The sequence below is a fragment of the Mycteria americana genome, chromosome 13 (assembly GCF_035582795.1).
Source record: "Mycteria americana isolate JAX WOST 10 ecotype Jacksonville Zoo and Gardens chromosome 13, USCA_MyAme_1.0, whole genome shotgun sequence".
In the NCBI taxonomy this organism is placed as follows: domain Eukaryota; kingdom Metazoa; phylum Chordata; class Aves; order Ciconiiformes; family Ciconiidae; genus Mycteria; species Mycteria americana.
The window spans coordinates 13,384,730-13,408,152 of NC_134377.1; the positions used below are offsets into that span (position 1 = coordinate 13,384,730).

Genomic DNA, 23,423 nt, shown 5'->3' on the forward strand with positions numbered 1-23,423 from the left:
CCCCACAATATTTAGTACTTCTTTTTGAATATAAATAGTTGTGCTCGTTTCCGCTAATATTTATATATTCACGTATTGAAGCAAGACATTTATCAGATAAAAGCATAGACACCTGGCCTGATTCTGTTACGATTAAAACAAAAATGAGGCTAAATGATGCATTGTTAATAACAGAAAAATTCTGAAGTAATTGAATAGACTAAGAAAGTATTCAGAGGGAAATTAATACTTTCAAGGCAAAAATAATATCTTAAATTTAAATCTCCTGAAGCTAGGAATTATTTTATATATAACCTATGAACTAGACCTGTAAAACTACTTTTCAGGTAATAATACGGTTTCCAAGAATACAGTAGAATTCAGAACAGGCTGGGCTCTGTGCAAACAATGATAATTTTCAAGTTTTTGTTAGGCAACATTATAGTGACTTTTGATTTAAAATTAAATATATTCTTTTAAGCTTTAGCAGGGCACCTGTATGGTATTTAAAGCTATGTTCATGCTTGCTCTACTTAAAGGGTAGACCAATGCATAAAAAGGTTAAACAACTTGGTTGCAGGGTGAGTAAATAGCAGAGAAAGGACTAGGCCACATCATTCATAGTCCCCAGCTCTGACTAGCAAATGTATAGCTTCCCTGACCTGTTTGATCAAAGACGAGCATTCTGGAACTATAAACATGCCAAGCTATGCTTTCACTGCAGTCCTCAGATCCGTACGGATGTCGTACCTTTCTTGCATAAAGCTCTGAAAATGTCATAGATTGAGACAGTAGATGTCTTCTTGCACCCAGCCAAACAAAGCTGTCAGTCTAGAACCTGCAAACTTATCTTTTAGCATTTAACTTTTGAATTTTAAAGGGATTGAAGGGATTTTCTGTTTAAAAATGCTTTGTGCAAAAAGAAATACAATAATATCTTATTAGCAAGAATGTTTTCTCTTTGTTTTTTGCATCAGCAGGTCGGCAACCAACACAATCATCAGTATCCTATTTTCCTGCAAAGCTGTGCTGAATAGTGCTTTAAATTATCCCATCTTAAAAATGAGAGGCAGGCTTATGTCTGATTTGGAGACTAGACCTCTTTATGCTCAGATTGCATTTATTCTTTTTTCTTCTCAAACAGTCCGTGAAGTTAAAGAAGAGAACTAGGACAGCCTTGTTCCATTCCAGCTTGTTCCAAGCTGTCCCTTTCCTTCACTCCTCCTTTTTGACGTCTCATCTTCAGTGAATTGCAAATTAGTGAGACTAGTTTGTACTTATATTTTGGCTCCTAAAAGAACATTCCCTAACAATTTGCAAAGTTGAAATAATGATAATAAGCTGATAGTGCACTTAAGGGATTAGATGTACAATTCATCTCTACTAGTCGGGGGTGGAAGGCTACTGTCTTTACAGGTTTCCATATACCTACTACTTTCTTTGCCATTCTACTCTCATCCAAGTGTTAAGCAGCCATCTAGGAGATTTAATTGTATGAACAATAAGAGGTGGTTCTTAATAGCTTTTCATGCACCCTAGATAAACAGTCACTCGGTGTGTGCAGATTTTACATCTTGCATACACAACAACAAGACATGTCCATACCAGACTTATCACAGAATCACAGAATCGTATAGGTTGGAAAAGACCTTGAAGATCATCGAGTCCAACTGTAAACCTAACACTGCCAAGCCCACCACTACACCATGTCCCTAAGCACCTCATCCAAATGGCTTTTAAATACCTCCAGGGATGGCGACTCAACCACTTCCCTGGGCAGCCTGTTCCAGTGCTGGACAACCCTTTCAGTGAAGGAAAATTTCCTAATATCCAGTCTAAACCTCCCCTGGCACAACTTGAGGCCATTTCCTCTCATCCTATCACTTGTTACCTGGGAGAAGAGACCGACCCCACCTCTCCACACCCTCCTTTCAGGCAGTTGTAGAGAGCGATGAGGTCTCCCCTCAGCCTCCTTTTCTCCAGGCTGAACAACCCCAGGTCCCTCAGCCGCTCCCCATCAGCCTTGTGCTCCAGACCCTTCCCCAGCTTCGTTGCCCTTCTTTGGACACGCCAAACGTACTACATGACATACTACACAGGTAATTTGTGTACGTGTGGCAAATCCAAGGCATTCTGGACTTTTTGGTGTTGGTGGGTAAGGACGTAGGAAAAAAGGGTTCAGTTTGCAGCTCTCCTGCAGACTTGGGCAAGTTAGACGAAGCAGTTCATCTCCTGGGCATGGTGCAGCACTCCATGTCTTTTGGCCTTGTCACCTTAATGGGCAGGTAGAAATTTCTCCTCCTACCAGTTTGTCTAGTGTTTTGATTGTGACTGGTGCCTCTGGGCATATAATACTACAGAACAAAAAACCTACCTATGAGAGCTGGAAAAAATGCTGTGATGGAGCTGATACATAGGAAAAGTCCAGCGGTTGTGCGGGCAGCCTGTGGCAGAGCTCCATTTGATACACAGGTCTCATGAGACCTGGTTCTGTGGTTTAACCCTACCTTTATCTCTCTTCTAAGTGCTTCTGATATTAGAGTAGTTGCAAGAAATCTAATTAGCTAATGCTTGTACACTGTGTTCAGATCCTTAGATAAAAGTCTGCCTACATGCATGCATGAAGTGCCAAGAAATATAATTTGTGAACTTTTGTGTAAGCAGGGTATCCGAGATTAACATGGTTTGTGATGATGGGGTTACTTCCAGTTTTCATTTTTATGCGTTTGCTTATTAAAAGGAGTAAATAGCTGCTAATTAATGCGAGCTGTTCATTTTTCTCTCTTAAATACCTTTGTTTATGTGATCTGGGTTGCTGAGACTGTCAAGAACTGCTTCTAAGTTAGATCTATTTGAAGGATATTCTGTAGTAAGCTATTCAAGACTGGCTTTGAGTACCAACTCAAAAACACCAAGTTAGAAAATCCCTTATAATAATGAAAAGGTAGGAAAAATTCATCACTTAGTTTTCATTTCTGTGCATCTGAATTCAAATCCTGTCTCAGCACAAAAGCAAACACCATTTTGCTGTTCAACACTGGGGAGGTCATGCATCCTCTGTGGTTGGAACTGTCTGCTCAACAGCTCTGTTGAGAAGCTTGTAGGCTTGGCTGTAATGCTTGCTCCCATTAATGCAAAAATTCATTAAGAAACTAGATAGCAAATGCAAAGCTTCTGTGCTACGTAAATCCCCTAATCCTATTTTGAAGACTTAAATAGTGAATAGGCTTCAGGCTGGTGGTGTGTAAGGGAGTGAATTTCACTCTAGGTGAGTTAAAGGCTCATCAGAAACAAGCTAGGCTTATTCTAGTGCAATTCTGCACCATTCATTAAGCTTATCCTGTCCTGAAATGGGGAGGGGAAATGATTGCACAATTTCTAAACCTTTTTTGGAAATGCCACATCATCCAGCTACGTTCACAAAATATTTGACGTTGACACGCTAAAAAAATTTGATCTCCATCTTATAAAAGTTGCTGCGGGTGTCATGAAGGAATGACAGTTTCATAAATCGAGTAACGTGCAGAATAAGAGAGAAAATTACCATGTCAGTATCAGTTGTAACCAAAAAAAAAAAGTAAATATTCTGGACTGATAGAGCTATCAGAAAGCTCAGCTTTCACTATTTGTTTGTGTCTGGGATTGCACAATTGGTTTGGGAAATGCCTCTGACCTGGAGTCCTTTATCTGTTTACATGGCTGTGGAGTATGATGAAGGAAGGCTTTAAGTTTTATCAATACTACCTTACCCAGGCATTTCATAGCTGAAGTGGAGTGGTCTTACTTTAACTCTGTCATTTATTTGCTCTTTGACCTTTGCTTGGAGAGTCCAATAAACAGGATATATTTCCTGCTGTAAGTGGACAGACTCCCAACTCAAATATACAAACCAGTCACTTGATAACATTAGATTTCATGGTGTACAAGACAGCATGTGAAAGGAAATCAGGTGTTATGTGTTCTGTTCCTTTATTTTCAATTTAGTCAGTGTGTGACCTTGGGTAAGTCATTCAACCTTTTTGAGCTGCCTGCCCTCTACAAAACAGTGCTAGCATGGCTTGGATCATAAATAAAAATGCTTTTCCTGCCTGCAAGTGCTACACCTTTGATAATCATCTATAAATAATATTAATATGGACCATATTTGAATTAGAACCTCAGCAGTGAAAAGTCAGCATCAGCACCAAGGATCGTCTGTACTCCATTCCCTCTCCTTTTTATTTATATGCATTGGGTTTATCAAGCACCATCAGGTAAGACAGAAATGCTGAAATGCACAAATGCCTCTTAATATACCCTCCAGTTCTCTGTTTGCATTGCTGCTTCCTGCTGAATAGAAAAAATGAGGTGTCTATGGACATTTTATACGTGCTAGATGCTCTTGATTTTTCCTTGTTCGATGCTATTTATACAATCACAGAGCATTTTATGAGAATATGTCAATCTTATGCCAGGGTAATGGACATTCCATTACTTTATCTCTGCAGACGTCGTTGAAAACGTGAAGTGTAAAATCAGATTCATTACCTAAATTCTTGGAAGGGAACAGGACATTAATCGCAGCTTGGCTTGTTAAATTTTGTTGTTCATTGTCTCCTCCATTTAATTAATTATATTTCTGCTTCACATTCAGAAGAACTGCACGTGTCCTTTTGCATAGTGATACATACCCATGGAATCTGGAGTTTATGCAAAACATTTTTTGCTGCCAAGACATTTACAGAATATAAATTTTTTATACTTTGCCGTTCACAAGACATGTTTGCTGATGCTAACTATTCTACATAAGGTACCACATATACATACGCTATAAACACAAGCTCCTGATGCTTAGTAGTATATGGGAATCATCAAATAGGTTCCATGCTAGATATTTCTTGAGGAATCTGATGCTAACAGTGAAAAGAAGGGGGGGGGGGGAAGGGGGGAATCACTTTTCTGTATTTTATTAGAACCAGTGAAGATAAGGCAAAAAAATAACTTTTCGGTATTTTATTAGAACCAGGAGTTTTGAAACCTTGAGGAGTGAAACCTCCATCCCAGCTTTTTTGTTCATTAGTTAAGTTGTTCTCTTACAGGTTATGCATCAGCACAGAGAAGTATTCTTTCTAGGTGTTAGATAATGCATGGACTTTACTGGTGCTAGATGGGATTCTCTTAACTCATAAATATGACAGTGTAGTATACCTGGTGGTTTTTTAATGAAACCTTTCTTCATTTCCTGGGGGCTGAACAGTTCCAAAACCCTGTCTTTTCTGCTTACTTTGGAGCGGCAGATTTTTGCCACTGTAGCCCTTGCTGTCTCTGCTCAGTACATTTTTATGCAGGTTTTCAGACCTTGAAGACTGAACTCTTGTATCAACGCAACACTGTACCTAGGAATAACTCATTGTCCTGAGTGGTAGGGCAAATCTCTACAGATGTGCTGCAATTCTGACGTTACTCAGGCACTTCTGTGGCCCGTTGATACCATTTCTTTGAGTCATGCTGTGGCATAGCTGTGTGCCCAGAGCTGCTGGCACAGCTTGCTTCTGAATTAGGAACACACCATGAGATATGTGGCTCTGTTCAACACATGCAAAAGATGCTCTGGGCTTCTTCCCTTTGTTGCTATTCAGATTATGGTTCCTACCCCATTTTATTAAACAAAACATAAACTGTTAACTCATTGGCTTGGAAGAAATAACTCCACTTAAGTTTGTTTCATGTGATAACTGAGTCCCAGTGAAAACTGAAGCTGGAAAGGTATCCATTCGATTTCTTCTTAGTTTTTGTGGAGAAAAATACAGAAGCAGTATCTCTAGGGCCTGTGGATCACTGTGTGTAAATGAAGAGCTAGAATAAGAGATGGTGATGTGTACTGCAGTTCGAAGTGGTTTGATGTTGTATCAGACTGTTTGTTGCAAAACATTCCTGTTCTACAGCATTTCAGAGACTCCTGGTTCTCTCCATGCCTAGGTTTTCAATCAGCCTCTCTGTAAGTGTGAAACAAGAAACCAGAAAGCACTTTCCCTTGGAACTGTTGACTCTGTGAGTTTGAAATCAAAATAGACTCAATGGAGTTAAACTGTTCGCTTGGGCATTTCCTAACCATGCAGACCCACTGCACCACTGTTTTCAAGAGGAGAAGCCCTCTTGAATGCCATGACCTTCTCACTGGAATAATTTTTTTCCAGGTTGTTCAGTTTTAGGCTTATCTAGGTACTGCGACAAGAACAGAAGAAGATAAATTTTTACTGAGCATAAGACAACTGTGTTTCTTGTCCAGGTCTTTGCATCGAAGATGTTCAAAAGTAAAGGTAATCTCAGTGCCTGAGGCTCTTCTGTAGTCCTTGTGCTTACAATGCTTATCGCTCCTCTGCCCTAAAGCTCTTTACTAATACTGAAAGACTGCAACACAACTCCGAGGTCAGGTAGTGAAACTCTACCTATAGCAACACGGGGAAATTAAGGCAGAGAACTGCCTAAAGCAGAAGAGATACTGATAGCTCTGTATCTTTGAGTCTTAGAGCAGAGGTTCAAAGATCCAAGATGTACTAGTGGGAAGCTTTAAATCGATATGGGCTAAGACACATGTGTCTACATTGGGTCCACTTGTCTGTCTGTGCAGTGGTAATAGCCAAGGAACCATTGTGACGCCCCCTCACAGTTACTTAACTCGCCTGGAGACAAGCTCAGTTGAATTTGTAGAATTCTAAGTCTGCAGCCGCCATGCTTTTTAACATCAGTGTTGCTGTCTGTCACAATTTCCTACGGAATTTCAATCTTGGTGATTATTTTTAAAGGAGCATCCTCTGCTGCAGTTGTGGGATGGCAGGAGGATTGCAACTTCCCATTATAAAATGAAGTTTTGAGCCCTTACATTTAGAGAGGAAACTCAGAGAAATTTCCCCAAGAATTTGACTTGAAAGGACAGACTCAAAAGTGGAGAACTTGGAAGGAAATAAAAAGAACTCCACATCTCATGAGTTTAGGGATCCCAGATCATTGTCTTTTGAACAGTTCAGATTAGCAATATTATAAAAAATTTCTGTGATTTTTGGGTGCCTCTATTTTAGGCCACCTCCTGTGAAACACTTTACAGGAACATGTGCACTCATGCCATGATTTCAATTTTATTACAGAAACAGCAATACCAGAAGAAAATCTCTCGCCCAAGGCATATTCCATATGTTACTTCTCAGTGCTTTATTTTTCAGGCCTGCAAGAGACAAATGCACTTATTCCATTAATAAAGCCTGTGACTTAAAGTGCAGTTCCACCCTGGAAAAAATAGAAATGTGGGGTTCTAAGTTCATTTTCCATCAATAGCTTCTACATTAAATTTCTTCAGATTACAAATGAAAAGGTGGTGTTATTTTTCAGCCTGTGTGCCCGTAGGCCTCAGCCTCGTCTGTGAAAGCAGCCTTTTCATTCTCGTATGGAAATCACAATAAAGAAGGCACAGATCAGCTCACATGCTTCGTTCCGCTTCTGCAAGGTGACTTCATATTTTTGTAAGGTTCACATTATTTACAGCTGCTACGAAGCCTCGTTTAACATGTATATAGAGGGAAAATCCTAATAATTAAAATATACTATGAATATTCAGCTAAGGGAATAAAAACGCTATTTCCCTGCCTTTCTTCCCTCATTCAACTCTATTTGTAAAAGTTTTAATACAAATGTATAAATACAACAATTTTGTTCTTTTAAACGCTTCTCTCATCCAGTAATGATTTCATAACCTCCCAGTTCTCAACTTTCTGCCTTATCACTAAAGAGTAAATCTCCCCATTACCGTTCACATGATGGATTTATTGCTTTTGTGAACCTCACATTACCCTTGGTATTACTGCAGCTCAGCTCACAGTCCTCGTTTCTACCAGAAGCTTTAGACAAATGTCATTAGCCAACAGAGGATCCGGCATGCACTGGGGAAGAGGCATTCATCCTGGGGCCTTAAGCTTTGTGAATAGCAGAGGTATAAATAAAAAATAAAAAATAGGTCATTGGTCTTCCAAATGCCACCCTTGCAAACAGAGGCTGGGAAATTCCAGCTAGAAGGGCTGCACAAAAAGGCAAAAGTAAGCATCTATTGCCAAAGAAATTCCAAAATACTGAAGAGTTTTCAGGGTCAGTGTGGAAAGTAATCATTTTGAGGGGGGAAGGAGTAGAAGCAGGTGGCAGGGGTAGTGTTTGTTTTCTGAATCACTTGAGGCAAAATCTTTTTTAAAATCACTCATATAATGGGATTAGGAGGGCAAAGGTTCTTAAAAATTAGTAAAATTGGATTGAGAGAGGAGGTTGGTAGTGAAAGACTAAATTAGATGACAACTAAAAGCATACTTTAGTAGCTGTATTTCAGCGGGCTGATGAAGAAGCCAATCCTGCAGCCCACCCCTGTATCTCAGATATATCTACTTGGTGCTAGGGAGGGTGTCCTAAGCTTACATACCCGACTTAAATACTTAATTCAGCGTTAATTTTGAGGGATTTTTCAAATACTTTCTACTACTACTTCTCAGTAACAATATTTAAACATTTGAAATAGTCTGTCTCGTCATCTTTTGCTACTTTTTATATGCTGAAAGGGTGGCCTTAAACTATCATAAAAAGGCAGAAAATGGCCTACCAGCATATGACATAAAAATGAAGTCACAAATGCTCTTGTGGCTGGCACACTACTGTGGATAGTTCAGTATTACAACATGACAATATTGGTTTATTGCAAGGCTGGCACACTTTTTGCATATTAACTGCATAGCAGCTTTGCTCCATATAGTGCAACTGTACTGTTAATGTTTATTCAGCCTAGTGGTTCTCCATGCTGAAAATTAGCACCCACTTTCCCTGCCAATGCCAGAAACAACAGGTCTATGGGACTGTGATTTTCAGCTCCATGTGCAAGTAGGTAATAACCTGGACCTTAAGTATTTTGATCCAAACAAAATCAGGGTTCTTCCAGCAATTTATGGTGTATTTTTTTCCCTTCCTTTTCCCTTTAACAAACCCTTTTGGGGTATAAACTCTGTAATAATGCATTGGTATGACAGCATAGCAGGGCTTCTAGCTTCTCTCTTGAGGCTGCTGTTTCTATTACTAATAATGATACAATCCAATCTCCGGTCTCGTTTGGGTTGCTTTATCATCTCCATGTTTGCTGGAAGTATGCTGACACCGACGTGGTTGCATTTACATTAAACTCAGCACTGTGAGCATTAAAGCAGAGCACATAGTGGGTGCATATGAGCTAGCTTCGGTGTAGAAGTGTTATAATTGCATTCATGTGATGTTTTCTTACATAGTAAGCATTGCTGAGAGCTAATAAGCATCCTCAGTTCACAGGGACACATGGACTGGAGCAAGGGAGTAGAAGACCTAGTGATATGTGGAGAGAAGGTACTATAATTTTAAGGGAGCTTAGGTACTAAAGGCCTGGCCTGATTATCATCCACAGCAAGGTAGAATCAGAGCTGGCCCTGAATTGTGTCTGCATGAAACTTATGTCACTGAGAGAAGACTTAGTACCTGATGACCAGTCTTGTCCCCTTTGAAGTCAGTAACATGAGCTGTGTCAGGCCTAAAGGACAGGAGATCGAGAACATTGATGTCTTGCTTGACTGAAATATGTGTGGAATTTTGTAGAAAGATCTGTGAGACTTGGTAATTTGTCTCTCCCCTGGGATACTCCAAGTGTGAAAGTGTCTGCTGCTCATGAAAAAATAAATGTATAATTGCATGATCAGCTGATGAAATCAAAGTGAAATTGCTAGCAGCCTTCTTCCTGCCCTCCCTGTGTTTTTCTAGCATTAACATTCTAGCTTTGTCACCTCTGATCAGGGGAAGATAAATCCTTCCTTTTGTAAGGAGCAGAAACACTTTCCCTCAGTACATAGAATAATGGCCTCTTCTGTATGTTATTCATATTCCTCTCTTTGTACTTGTCATTTCTCTATATCCTTGGTCATTGTATACCCCATAACTCTTAGTGGTTTTATCTAAGGCCTTTCAAATAAGGAAGTGAATGGCTTAGGAGACGGGTAGAGGTTTGCTAAGGCATTAAATAGACTGGCATATGTAATGTGCAAGTCCAGTAACACCACCCTCTGTGGCTGCTGAGCAACCCCGTCAGCTTTCTGGTAGACAGGGGCCAGTGCTAAAACATCCCTCACAATGACAGGCCGGTTGTCACTATGACAAGAGGAGGAGGCCTGTAGACCAAGTTTTTCTCACCTGTTTCTAGAACTACTCTGCAGAAGAGCATAGAAATGGAGCGGAGGATCACTGCAAGCCCACACTGCTTTTCTTTGGTCTTCGGCCCAAAAAAAGAATGTGCAGCAACTTTGCCAGTCCTGAGCATCTGAGAGTTATGAATCGGGTGCCCCTGAATCAGAGGGAGCAGGGGGAGGATGTGTAATGCTATATATTGGGGGTTGGGCTCGATGCCCTTTAAAGGTCCCTTCCAACCCAAACTATTGTATCATTCTGTGATATTAGTGGTCTTTTTGTTCAGCGACTGCTGTTTGAACCATTATAATGTACTCATGACATTTCCAACCTTATCTCCACAGCCGAAGACTCTTGCCTCTAGAGATGGCTTTAACTATAAACAGAAATTCCATAGGAGGCTGGAGAACTTAAAGGGCACGCTTGAGGTTCTGTAGCAGCACTTCCAGTCTGATTGCAGGGGATGCTCTGCGTGTGTTCACCTATCCATGCATGTGCTTGTTTACCCAACGTTTCATTTTGGATGTTATTAGCCTGATGCAGACAGTGTTGGGAGTAGCTGCTTCAGCATTTTCAGAAAGCAAATCCTTTGTTGCTGCTGAAGCCTGTGTGACCCTAAATCAGGTGCTTGTGTTCTGCCCTGTCATGTGCTATTTAGGTCTAGTGCTTTTCTGCTGTATCAAGCTGAAACAAAATGATTTTCGTCTCTGCAGTTAGTAGCTGGCTGCAGTTGGATGAATTGAAATGACTTTCGGGGAGAGTCATCGAGGGGGAAAAAAAAGATTCCCCAGGAGATGATAAAGGGAATGTGATTTATGCTGATTTCTAATCCTCACAAAAAGAAAGGAATAAACACAACGAGAGTTACAAATGTATTGATCTATTTTATCTTGCGGGTGTTTTTTCTTGTTTTAAGTATATCATGACCTTAATCTCTGCATCCAGAAACAAGCTGTTGCCCCTGGCTTTTACCGACAGCTGGTTTTCTTTTGATACATCCCAGAATCTTCCCGCTGATACCTGCAATATGTCGAAGGAGCTCAGCAGTTTGTTGACCTCTCAAGACTTCACTCTGTTCATTATGGCTTCAAGAGTCCACAGTTGTCCTCGAGTGCAGGCTCAGCCTCAAAAAAAAAAAAAAAAGGTCTTTAAAAGGTCTTGCTGGAATGGCTGATGATAGCCCAAGGGAACTGTTGCCCTTAGGCATATCTAACTAGTTGTTGAGATAATACTGGTGACCTGAATGGGCCTGGCAAATTAAAGGTGTAAAACCTGGTCCTGTAATGGTACAGCAATAAACACAAGGCTTGTGGTTTCTAATGCACAGACATCTGCCTGCTCACTCCTAAGGCAACCCCGTCTCTGTGCAAAAACTTTTCAGCCTTTTGACAAGGGCAAACAGTGCCTTGTTTAAAAAAGTGTCAAGTCATGCTTTTATTTTGATGGCAGTTGTTATTCCCTTTCTTTCTTGCTGGTGAGTTTCTATAGGAAAAGCCCTTTCTTTGATAGTCTGCAATTAGTATTAAAGATGGCTTTGACAGCCCTCTGTGGGCAGAGAAGGCAGAGTTGGTTGGGATGCTCTGCAGCAGTAATTGCTGTTACAATTAGATACTTGAGCCTGGAGTAAGACAAACCACACATACAAAAGGGAAAGCAACTTCCAAGTGCATTGCTGCCTGAGCCCTTGCACCTTTGGTGTAACAGTCCTACAGCTGGACAGGCTCATTTCTTTTATAGTCACTATTTATTCCTGGTTTTCTAGAACAGGAATTGGACACCACTTACCTAATACGGAAAGACTTTAAGGGGCTCCCTTTGTTGGGATACATCAGTCAAGGCAATTTAGATCCAGCCAAGACAAGTCAGCTTTCTGACAGTATATCCCAAAGCCAGAAAGAGAGTGTCCCAAAGAGGAGCAGGTGACTGATCAGGAGGGACAGCAGGCATAGTCATGAGGCGGAGACATAGCTTCTCCACTAAGAAACTGTGTAGGAGTTGAGAGAAATTTTTCATTTAACTTAGCAAATGCTTTTGGACACGAAAACTTCCCAGTCTAAGGAGGACGCCTCATTGTCTGTGTTTTTATCATCTGGCAGACTCAATGAATTGGCCATGAGTCCATGCTTATTGAAAACAACTATAATTTTTTTTGGCATTACGTTTCTTTTGGAGAACAAAATAAAATAAAATAAATGCCTTTGCACTGTGATGTGACATAACTGCAAACTGAGGTCAGACAACTAAGAAGCTGAAGATCTAGGACTGGATTCAGGGTGCCCTTTTGATGCAGCTAAAGGAGAGCAGGGATGGATGGGTTGGAATTTCAACTGTAACTCAGTGGTGACTTGGCTGGTTTAGTCAAATTTCTAAATGAAAGAGGAAGGTGAAAATAGATGTGAGAGAAGTGAAAAAGGAAAATAAAGGTGAGAGAACTGAAAAAGGAGTGTTACAAGAGGAGATGTAGAAGGGGTACAAAGCCAAGAGAAAACTAATGTGGAGGGACAGACATGGAAAAGACGAAGTGGAGAGAAACAAGAAAATGTTGTGTATGAAATGCCCTGTGTGTGTCTGTGGACAAGTGTATACATGTACATACAAGGTAAAACCCACCAGGTTTTGAAGTATTTCTTAATGATTAGAAAATCATGTCTGTCTCTCTACTCAGTCGTTTCTGGGAAAAAAGAGAAATATTGGTTTAAATTACAAAAGAAGCTGCAGGAGGATGAGAGTAGTCTTCTACCTTACTTGAACTCCCTGAGCCACATCCCATCCGTAATTTATTAGCGTTGCTTTCTCGCTCCTGAGCCACATGAGCTTCCGTCACGCGCCCTGCCTGCTGACCGTGCCCACTGGCTCTGGCAGGCCGGCTGGTGACCCCACAGAAACCCCTGGGTGCTTCTGATCCCGGGCCCTTGAGGTCAGCAGGAGTATTTTTGCTGACTTACTGCAGTCTCAGGGGCTTCAGGTCTGTACCTAAATATACAAAGTACCAGCAGCTGCCTCAGGGCACAAGGATTTGTGCTATTGCTGGGTAAACTTAAAGCATGAAAGAACCCAATTTGGGGCTGAAGTACAGATCACTGCCAGCATTTACTGATTAAGACTCAATTCAAACATAAAAGCTAGCAGTTGTGTCTGCTGTATCCCCCTAGACCATCTTTGTAGCATTTCTATCACACTCTTGCATGCAGATTACAACAGAAGGTGTGCTTGTTCTGAAACAAAATCAAGAATGGCAGCATTGTTAATGTGCCTTAAAGTGACTATATGCAAGTGTGAGGATTATGATGAGCAAAGCAAGAACCGTTACCAAATATCGGAGTCATGGTACGAGGGATATAAAGGAAACATGTTGCCATAATTCTTGTATTATTCTACAGTTATCTTTCTTAGAAGTCTTTCCACTTTTTTGATTGCAGTTTTGGCATTCATCTGTGCCCAAAGTTTGCCCCTGGTTGGTGCTGCTTGGTACTTCAAAGAGAGAGGCAGAGGAGGCAGGACTAAACGGCTGGAAGCACACGTTATTATAGCACCCGCAGTCAGCAAACTCCCTGCTGTCGGGAGGGAGCTCTCGCCAGGGCAATGGCAAAATGCTCCATCCTTGAGTCAACTGAAGTTAGACTAATTAGAGTACAGAGAAGAGAGTGCTGCATCTAGGGGATGAACCTCCTGATAATCAGTCTTTTCTTTCATCGTTTGTACAGATACCTAGTATAGGACATAACGTTTGGAACAATTATTTGACTGAACAGCTCCTCTCTTTCTTGATGTTTTACGGACACCTGCCCCTTCCTCTTTCTAGCAGTTGATCTCAGCAATATTGTATTTCTCTAAGGGAAAAGGAAACACAACCTTCATGGCTGCACGGCTGATGGCAAAATTGTATTCATAACAGCTGCTGAAGGGGGAGTGCGGATGGGATTAAAAACACAAAGGGACTGCATGGGAAGATTACTTCAGGGAGTCACTTGGGGTCTAAGTAATAATCCTAATAACCACTGCAAACAGTAAGTATTTTCCTCAGCACTGCTATTGCTCTGCCAGCTGGGGGAATGTCACAAATATGCAGCTTAGAGATCTTTTTGTAATAATAGAAACTGCATGTAGTAGGGAATATAATCTCAAAGCATTTACTTATCTAAAAAGTGTCTCTGGTCCTATAAAAATAGATCTGTGGAGGCGATGAGCTTGTATTTAGCATGTGCAGCTGAATCTGCACTCTGGATTCACCCTGATAGGTTTTTTGTTTACTCAACACCCATCTCTGTCTCTCTCTCTGCCTCCCTCTGCAAGCATGTGTTGGTGTGAGGCAGATGCTTATTCCAGCTCACTTGACAACAGACAGCAGAGCAGGCAGCATGATGTCCAATGTTTTCTTGTGTAAGGAATAAGAACTCTTTATAAATGAGCGTTCAGTCAGATCCCGATCCTGTAGCAAAGACTTTTCAGGGACTTTACCTAGATGTGATTATGCCTCAGCTTCTTTCAGGTCCTTCCAGAGTCCATGAGATGGATCTTTGACTTGTACCCGTTGGTTATTTTGACTTTCAAATTGTAAAAGAGCCTTTCTACTCATTCAGTCTTTAAGGAAAGGGAAAGGGTGAGTAAGTCACAAGAAAACTGCAAACTCAGACTGTCCCCTAGTCAGTTAACGTTAAGCATCTAAAATACTTAGCATGAGGAGTACACCAGTTTTAAAGCTCTGCTGCAAACACCTCACAGGCACTATAAGACTTTGGTAAGAGCTCAGTAAGAGCTTCCCTTGCATTTCTGTGAACCCAGGTTTTTTACTGATTCCATGAGTAACTGGTAAGGGGCAATGAAAAGGGGGTTGAAAAGAGCAGTCTTTACCCTTGTGTTTTTCTGCTCCCAAATTACATGTTCCCATCTGCTGCTTAATACTTACATTGTAAACTCTGAGGAGAAGGAGGTCTTTCTGCACCATACCTGGACAATGCTTATCACAAAGGGATCTCCATCCTTCCTAATGGGAATGGATTTTTGTATTTGGGATGCCAACCTCAAGTGTTACAAACATATTAAGGATTACAAAAAGGACAAATATGGGGTTCTTGTTATTGAAAACACTTACTCATCTGCTTTTAGTTTTCCCTCTTCCGCATTTGTTAATAGCTGTGAGGATTCCTTCCAAATGACTCTGGGAGCTGAGGCTTAAAAAAAATATCTAAACGCTGCAATACTTCACATAAAATTGTGGGAGTTGGTGACGACTGCTATGCCCAAAGAAATTCTTGAAGCTCTGGATTGGGGAGTTAAGAAAAGGAAGGTGTATGCTGAACTGGAGTTACTTGGTGCATGATTTTGCTTTCTTCTACCTTGGACCATCTTGTCTTCTATCTTGTTAGTGCTCTGATAATTTGAGCTCAGTAACAGTGGTTTTGCCACCCTAAGTGACCCCATAAATGCAATTAGCCAAGGCAGAGGACAAATAGAGCTTCTGGTAGCCATTGCAAGAGCTTCCTTATGTTTTGAGCTCCTGTGAGCCTGCTTCAGGTTTAAATACTCCACCCAACCAGTGGATTTGAGAACCCCTCAGTAATATCTGGGCTGAAATGTGATTGTTTCTCTGAAAGCAGGATGAGCTGGAGTTAAATGCAGTAGCAGCTCCATGACAGCTTCTGTTAACGTTAGGAGTTTACAGTGTTTATCTTTGCTGGAGGCAGAATGTTAGCAGGTTGTAAATTCAGATTGGGTTTCCTCTCAGCTTGGAAGACAAATCCAGATTCTCTGCGTTGTGTAGTTCCCTCCTCCTTTTATTTATATAGAGATATTTTTTTCCTCCTGCCTTTCCTGTAATCCTTTAACTAGTGTTCTTAACGTTCAGTGCTGGAGAAAGCAGTTTTGCCATGAGATATATTAGGAGGTTAAATGACTATCTCTGTCACTTAAGCAGTGGTATCCAAGCTGCACAGAAAGCATCTCTTTTTCCCTTGTTTTTTTTAAATAACTAATGGGATACTGGACACCTCAAGAGGACTGGTGCGCTGGTTTTGACTGGGATAGAGTTAATTTTCTTCACAGTAGCTAGTATGGGGCTACGTTTTGGATTTGTGCTGGAAACAGTGTTGGTAACGCAGGGATGTTTTCATCACTGCTGAGCAGTGCTGACACACAGTCAAGGGCTTTTCTGCTCCTCACCCCACCCCACCAGCGAGGAGGCTGGGGGGGCACAAGGAGCTGGGAGGGGACACGGCCGGGACAGCTGACCCCAATGCCCAAAGGGCTGTCCCACACCATATGGCGTCACGCTCAGCATGTAAAGCTGGGGGAGAAGAGGGAAGGGGGGGATGTTCGGGGTGATGGCGTTTGTCTTCCCAAGTCCCCGTTAGGCGTGATGGAGCCCTGCTTTCCTGGAGATGGCTGAACCCCTGCCTGCCCATGGGAAGGAGTGAAGGAATGCCTTGGTTTGCTTTGCTTGCGTGCATGGCTTTTGCTTTCCCTGTTAAACTGTCTTTATCTCAACCCACGAGTTTTCTCACTTCTACTCTTCCGATTCTTTCCCCCATCCCACCGGGGAGGGTGAGCGAGCAGCTGTGTGGGGCTTAGTTGCCAACTGGGGTTAAACCATGACAACTGGTAATGCTAACAAAGAGTTAACCGCAGAAATCAGCCCAAACCAAGCACGTTTGATTTCTTTTTTGGGAAGAAAAAAAAAATACAGCTGACAGCATCTACCTCGTGCTTTGCAGCTGAGCTCTTCAAAGCTTCCTAAGGGATATGAAGCACCTATTCCCATTGAAATAAAAGATAGCGGATTTTTCTAGTGTTTCAGGGAATTTTAGTTATGTAAGAAACACTATGAAAGAAGAGCCCCTGAGCAATTTTGAATCCCAGGCAAATGGATCACTGGCAATGGAAGGAATTTATGTAATTTTGATGGACAGTGAAGTCACCAAAATATGCAGTTTTGGGGAAGCTGAATTTAGTCCAATTCAGCTGACAGAGGAGGTTTCAGAAATACTGAAATCGGTCTCAGCTGCTCGCAGAATTATACCTATATTCAAGAAGCTTAAGCATTCTGGTTTGGACATTCTTAAGGATTATGATTACTGCATTTTCAAAGTAAAATATTTCAATTTTTTTTGTTTTGACATAGCATTTTTTCCGAAGTTGTTTCAAATAGACCAGCGTTCTAAGAAGCGAAAGGAAAAGGGGAAGGAGTGAAGAGCAAAGACTAAATACCTAGAGATTAGTGGTTTTGACATTTCAAAGGGTGTTTACCCTTTTTTACAAAAGCTGTTTCCTGAAGGCCTTTTCTGGGTACTCCATGAGAGAGAAAATGCCTGAAGGAGAAAGGATGCTCTGAGGAGCAAGATCTTTGCTTTTACTAATGATTAGCCCATGTTGTAAATCTAGAAATCAAAGAAAACAAAATTCTTGCGTGGATGGCCCTTTGGACTAGCCTTCTTAATGGGAACCAAATCTGAGATACTACTATTAGCGGTAATTTATTACATAAATTCCCCTAAATTTAGTACCTAAATTCCCCAGGTGAGATGGGACTTTCTTTTGCTGCTTACCTGTGCATATAGCTTGTAAATGAAAACCTGTATAGCAAAGAGGTGGCCACGTGAAGCACAGGTGGCAATCTCCTTGCTAGGGTAGGATGGAGGCAAACGGGGCTCCTGTGGCTTGTGCGGAATCACGCAGGAAGCCTGGAGCTGATACCTGATCCCCCACATTCCCTAAGCAGAGCTGTAGCCACCTAATCACACTTACTCTGTCCATGTATTTTGCAAATTAAAGGACCATATTTGAAAGGTCGACATGGCTAACCAGGTCATATTCTTCTGCTTTGCTTTTGGCTTCTCAACTAAGGCCAGCAACGAGGCTTTTAATGAATATTGTTCAGACAGATGTCTGTCCTGTTCATTCAGAGCTGCGGTGAGATCTAGCAACTCATTTCACGTAGAAAGATGAAAGGAAAAAGATTTACTTAATAAAACAAATCTTGCTTAATTGCTGTGGTTAGTCTCCTGCCTGGGTTTTATGGGTTCCTGCAGCTGGCTTTAATCTCCTGATTTACTCTGGGAACAAAGAAGGAAAGCAGTGAACTTAAATCATGGCAGGAAGAAGTTGAAATTTTTTTGGCAGAACTCGGGAAGGTTAGAGACTTACTGTAAAGTGCAGCCCAGAAACGGGCCACCAGGAGAGGCTCCCTGGGTTTTGGGAGATACGGTAAAATAATTTCTGACAATGTGACCTTTACAGTCAGTAATGTCAAGGGCTTCTACTAGTCTGGGCAACTAAGGGAGGATTAGCAAAAAGTTGCCAGAAACATTGAGGCTCCAGAGAAGACTGACCAAAAGGGGTCAGTATTTGTTAAGTTGAAACACCAACTTGACAAATATAAACAGACGAGGTTTTACGTGTGGAAATGCAGAGGATTTAGCACGAGCATCCTCTCCCATGCCCAGCATGGTGAGGTACGGCATGCCCACGCTCGGCTCCCGTGACCCAGGGACTGCTTTATAGATGAGCCGATCCCCCCGGTTAGACTGAACCTGTGTCTGTCTCTAATATTTACGTTTCGAATACGTAAAGAAAAGTCTTCTGGCACAGCAGCTTGGACAACAGATGTGAGCTGAAGAGACTGTCTGTACAAAGCAGCGGTCGCTGATCTAAAACCAGACCTCTCAGATCAAAGTACAGCATGCCGAGAATAGCATGGCATTTATGAGGAGCACAGAAGATGCAGAGCTAAGTATAACCCTCTGAAAACAAACAGTCCAGCAGGAACCAGAAGGTTTAGTGTCTGGAAAACTATTCCAGATATTATGAAGCTGGCTGATTATAGGAATTTAGTATTGATTTAGCTTTTTATTATTTAGTGCAGCCTTGTCTACCCAAGCTGCTGTGGACACTCTCTGTTGGAGTGCAGTTTGACATTACTGCTAACTCCACGTAAGGGGTACCTGCTGCTGCTGAGGGTGTTGCCCTGGTCCCCCCTCCACCCCTCGCTTTGTGCTTCTGCACTTCCCTGGCACTGACATTGCTGCTTATCTGATCTTGCAGTGAGCCGTCCAGGAAGCTAAATCATCCACTGGTTAACGCTAGCAACTTAGCTTGCCAGTGAGTCAGCTGGGTGTTAGTGCCAGGCTAAAGGGAATTAGGGACCTGTACAGCCAGGGCTCCTCATCAGCTTTGCGTGGTGTTAGCCCACCTGTAACTTCAAATTCTTCCTTTGTGGGTAGATTACTTATCTGTATCACAGCACGTCCAGGCAATGCAGCCCTGCTTGGGTCTCTGCTTTGAGGATGACTTTCTCTGGAATGAGAGAGGTGACGCTCTCTAGGAATAGCATATGTCAGCAAAATCATACAGCGTGTGAAGAACTGTGTGGAGTACTCAGCAGTCTGCCCTCTCTATAGCACTGCTGCAGGTGGCAGAACCCTTCCATGGCCATAGCAGTTTTGTAAGATTAAAATTTAAATTTAAATAGGAAACTATAATTTGAGCTCCTGAAATCATAAGTCACATCTTCAACTCTGGCTGTTGCCAATTCAATTGCCTTTCAGTGACTGTCTCTATCAGCTGTACAGTATTATGTCTAAATACTGCTGAGATTTCTTGTAATTTGAGGACGGTGAAATGGAACAGCTAGATTTGCATCTGTAGTTGATCAGAATGTATTAATTAGAAGCATCATTTCTAAGTTTGACACATTAGGAAGATAAGGTGCTAAATGGCAGTCTTTTTGTACAACTAAAAGCTTCAATTTGGAAATGAAATGGTTGCTTGGAAATTGCACATTTGCACAAGTGCATTTGCTGTGAGATTGTGTAAGTAAATGTTTTTACTTGGTCTTGACAAAAATTAAGTAATGAGGTGAGCTGCTGGAGACTTTTTCTGTAATGTCTTTGAGATGCTGCTTGTTCAGCATGCCAGCAAAATGTTTTAATTCTCCATTTGAGAGATTTAAAGAGAGACAGTTATTTTGAGACAAATCTGAGGCAGAGATTTCCTGTGCTATGAATTAATAACCTTAGAAGTTCAAGCAAGTCTTTCACTGTTCTGGCTACCATGTGTTCATAAAGCTTCAAAACCCCGTTCAGATGGAGTCCTCTATCCAGTGTGGGATTGAAGTTGACCTCTGGTATTCTGCGCCATTCTTAATGATGGTCTTTCTTTCATCTTTCCATTGCAAGGTCTGCTTTTGTCAAGAGATCAAAAACTGCTTAACTTTCAGCACATAGACAATCAAACTCAAATAAATGAGCTGCTGCCCATAGGTTTCGTGCATATGTACGTGGCTTGCTTAGCAGGGTCTGTGTTTAGATCCAGAAAAAGGAAAGGGTGATTTTTGTTACTGGGCAGCAGACCTGGGGCCTTGGTTTAGTTACTGGTACCATGAAGAGCATGTAGCCAAAGTGATAGAGGCAATTTAGTGAAGCCCACAGTAAATACAATAATTGTCTAGAATAATGTTGGAGAGGAAGATATTGACTCTGATTTGTGTGGAAGTCCAGCTGACAAGTTATGGCTGGTGGATACTTTCAGGTTGCAGAGCTGTGCAGAAAAGCCGCTGTGTGAGGGCAATCATCTACTTGTGAATAAGCAGACATGGCAAAGGGGAGAATTTTCCAGTTGGAATGGGGAACCACGCACTAAGGAAACCTGGAATACTTCAGCTGTTTGTCATCTCTGTCTATTGTCACCATACCTGCCTCCCTTAAGTAAACATGGTAAATGTATATATACTGCATAGATTAGGTGGGTAAATACAGGAGGCTGTCAAGCAATTTGGCCTCCAGGTCCTCGGTCTCAGGGTTTATTGAGGTAGTATAACTTACAAATTTTTATGTACAAAGTTGGCACTATTGATTTAAAAAATTAATATTTAATCACAAGCATACAACAAGGTCAACGAATCTTTGGTAAGGAATTAAATAGACTTTTCCTTGCTAGCACTCAAACACTAAGTAAATAAAAATTTAAGTGAAAACATTTGTAGCATATGCGTACAGACTGCATTTAAAAATGTATGGGGCTCAGTACTGTCTGACTTAATTCTGATTCATCCATTGACCTTGTTATATAAAACTCAGTGCCCTTTTTAGAGGGAGAGTTGCAAACTGTGCTTCTGCATATTTATTTAGGAAGTTCAATCTTCTGGGTGTTCATACCCTAATTTCAGTGCTAAGTGCAATCACAACATTGATTTTTCTCACTAAACATAACCTACTTTACCCTGGGATGGAATTTTTTTTTTAATGGGCTTTATATAATGGCATATGTGAAAACCACTCAACTTAATGCCCCATACTGTAGTTAATTAACAAAATGGCATTGTGGCCATGGTCTTTCGTCCTCTGGCAGTGTATTTTACCACTAACCTTGGCCATACAACATGTCCGTCCTAATTAACAGGAGCCCAGGTATTGACTATGTCAAGCTACGTGGTGGAAAGAGCAATTTGCAGCTGCTGACAAAGTTGTAAGTCTGTTGAAAATCCAAACGTGAGGAGCCTCATTTTGACTGACGTTATGCCATTTCAGAGCCCATCTCAAGGGACAGCTGAACAAAGTATCTAAATGATCAGGTTTTACTTCTCTCCAGTTGCTAAATAACAGTATCCTAAAATACATCCAAACTTCTTAAATACATACTACCAAAAAAATACTGCTGGATTTATATAGATTTCAAGATTGGTGGTGGTGGGTTTTTTTTAATGAAATGGTTATTTATTGTTCATATATTCGAACTGTAATATGCTGGAAAACTTAATGGGACTTAGAGCTTTAATGAACCTTCAGTAACGGATTTGATTCTCCCTTCAAATTTTCTGTTTTCATTTCTGAGTAATTCAACTGAAGGCATTAGAGATGCATCAGGTTTGTGCTAGTTTTACTGGAGCAAGACAGTAATCTGTGAAGCTCCGTGGTGTTTCATGTTACAAATGAGAGAAATAAGCACTTAAGCTTTTATACCAAGAAAAAAAAAAGTTTTCTTTTTCAATGCCTTTAATTGCGTTTTGTCTCACTGTTGAAAAACTGCAACAAGAAAAGTACTCTCAATCATTCATGACTACATTTTTAAAGTGTTTTAGTGTCTAAAGATGCAAAAAGACCAGTTTTCCAAGGAACTTAGGTGCTGAGTGAGCATAAATGTCCAGAAGATATTGACATCTTGTTAGATGATGGTTTCTGCTCAATAGCTAACATTTTGTGTTGCATAGGTATTTTAGAAAAATACATTTTTCACCATGCTTTAGCCTCTTTGCTGTGGTGAGGCTAGTTCCTGCTGAGTAGAGGCCATGATGAACGTGCTCTGGTGGTGTGAAGTTAAGCAGCCCTTTGCCTTCTCCATCCGATGCTGAGGCCAAGCTACTCATGGAGCCATGTAATTCTAACTCGCATCCTGCTCCCCACATACTCATCGTCTTGTGTGAGGCCCGTGGGCTGGTGGAAGGTTGTCTCTCACTGTCTTTTGAAGAGAAAGGCTGTATAAGTATCTCTATTTCTCATTCCTGATGCTTTGTAATAGAACTGAAGATCACCAGTTAAACGTTCTGCATCCAAATAGCATCTTTGCTGCGAGTTTTCTGTACAAATGCTCCTTAATTAAGCAAGTGCTCTTTAATTAACCCTCCACACAGTTGTTGCTGATGTTATTAGCATCACTGGATAAATACAGTTAACTTTTCCCCAGGACTTAACAACTAACGGCGGCAGAAACTTCCATCCTGTAAGAAAATCTCTGAGTTACAAAGTCTTGTCTTAACCAACGGCTGTATTCTCTCCAGGCTGGAGATTTCAAACAGAAATTTCCTTGGGAATCTGTCACAAAGAGGGAATTGTGAGCCAGAAAAGCAACAGCCTGTCTAACGATATCTAGAAGAATATCATATAGAATAAAAATGGGTTATTTAAAAAACTCCAGTGAAGTATTCCTCTGTGTAATGATGAAGCACACATTTGTTGTGATACAGACAAGCAGAACCTTCCTGAGTCTTCTGTGTTGGGACAAATTTCTCTTTGAGAGGAATTATTGCCAGAATAGGGAAAAGAACCTTGAGTGCAGGTTTTCCTACAGGTTCAGTCTTAATCGTAACTCCAGCCTGCTGTTGGCAGAACAGCTGAAGGCACACAGCTAGCTGCTTCTGTCCAAAAAAAGTGATATGTTGCCTTAGATCTGCATTCATGATACCACTCTCTTATTCACTGGTGGATTAGAGACATATCTAATGCTTAGCTTAAAACTGATATATTGAG

The 23,423-nt window shown here is 41.2% G+C and overlaps 1 protein-coding gene across 1 annotated transcript in view; it reads left to right on the forward strand.

Annotated features, from left to right (window-relative positions):
• TMEM132C (transmembrane protein 132C) overlaps positions 1–23,423 on the forward strand; it is a 229,793-nt gene that overhangs the window by 106,699 nt on the left and 99,671 nt on the right. The window lies entirely within an intron of this gene.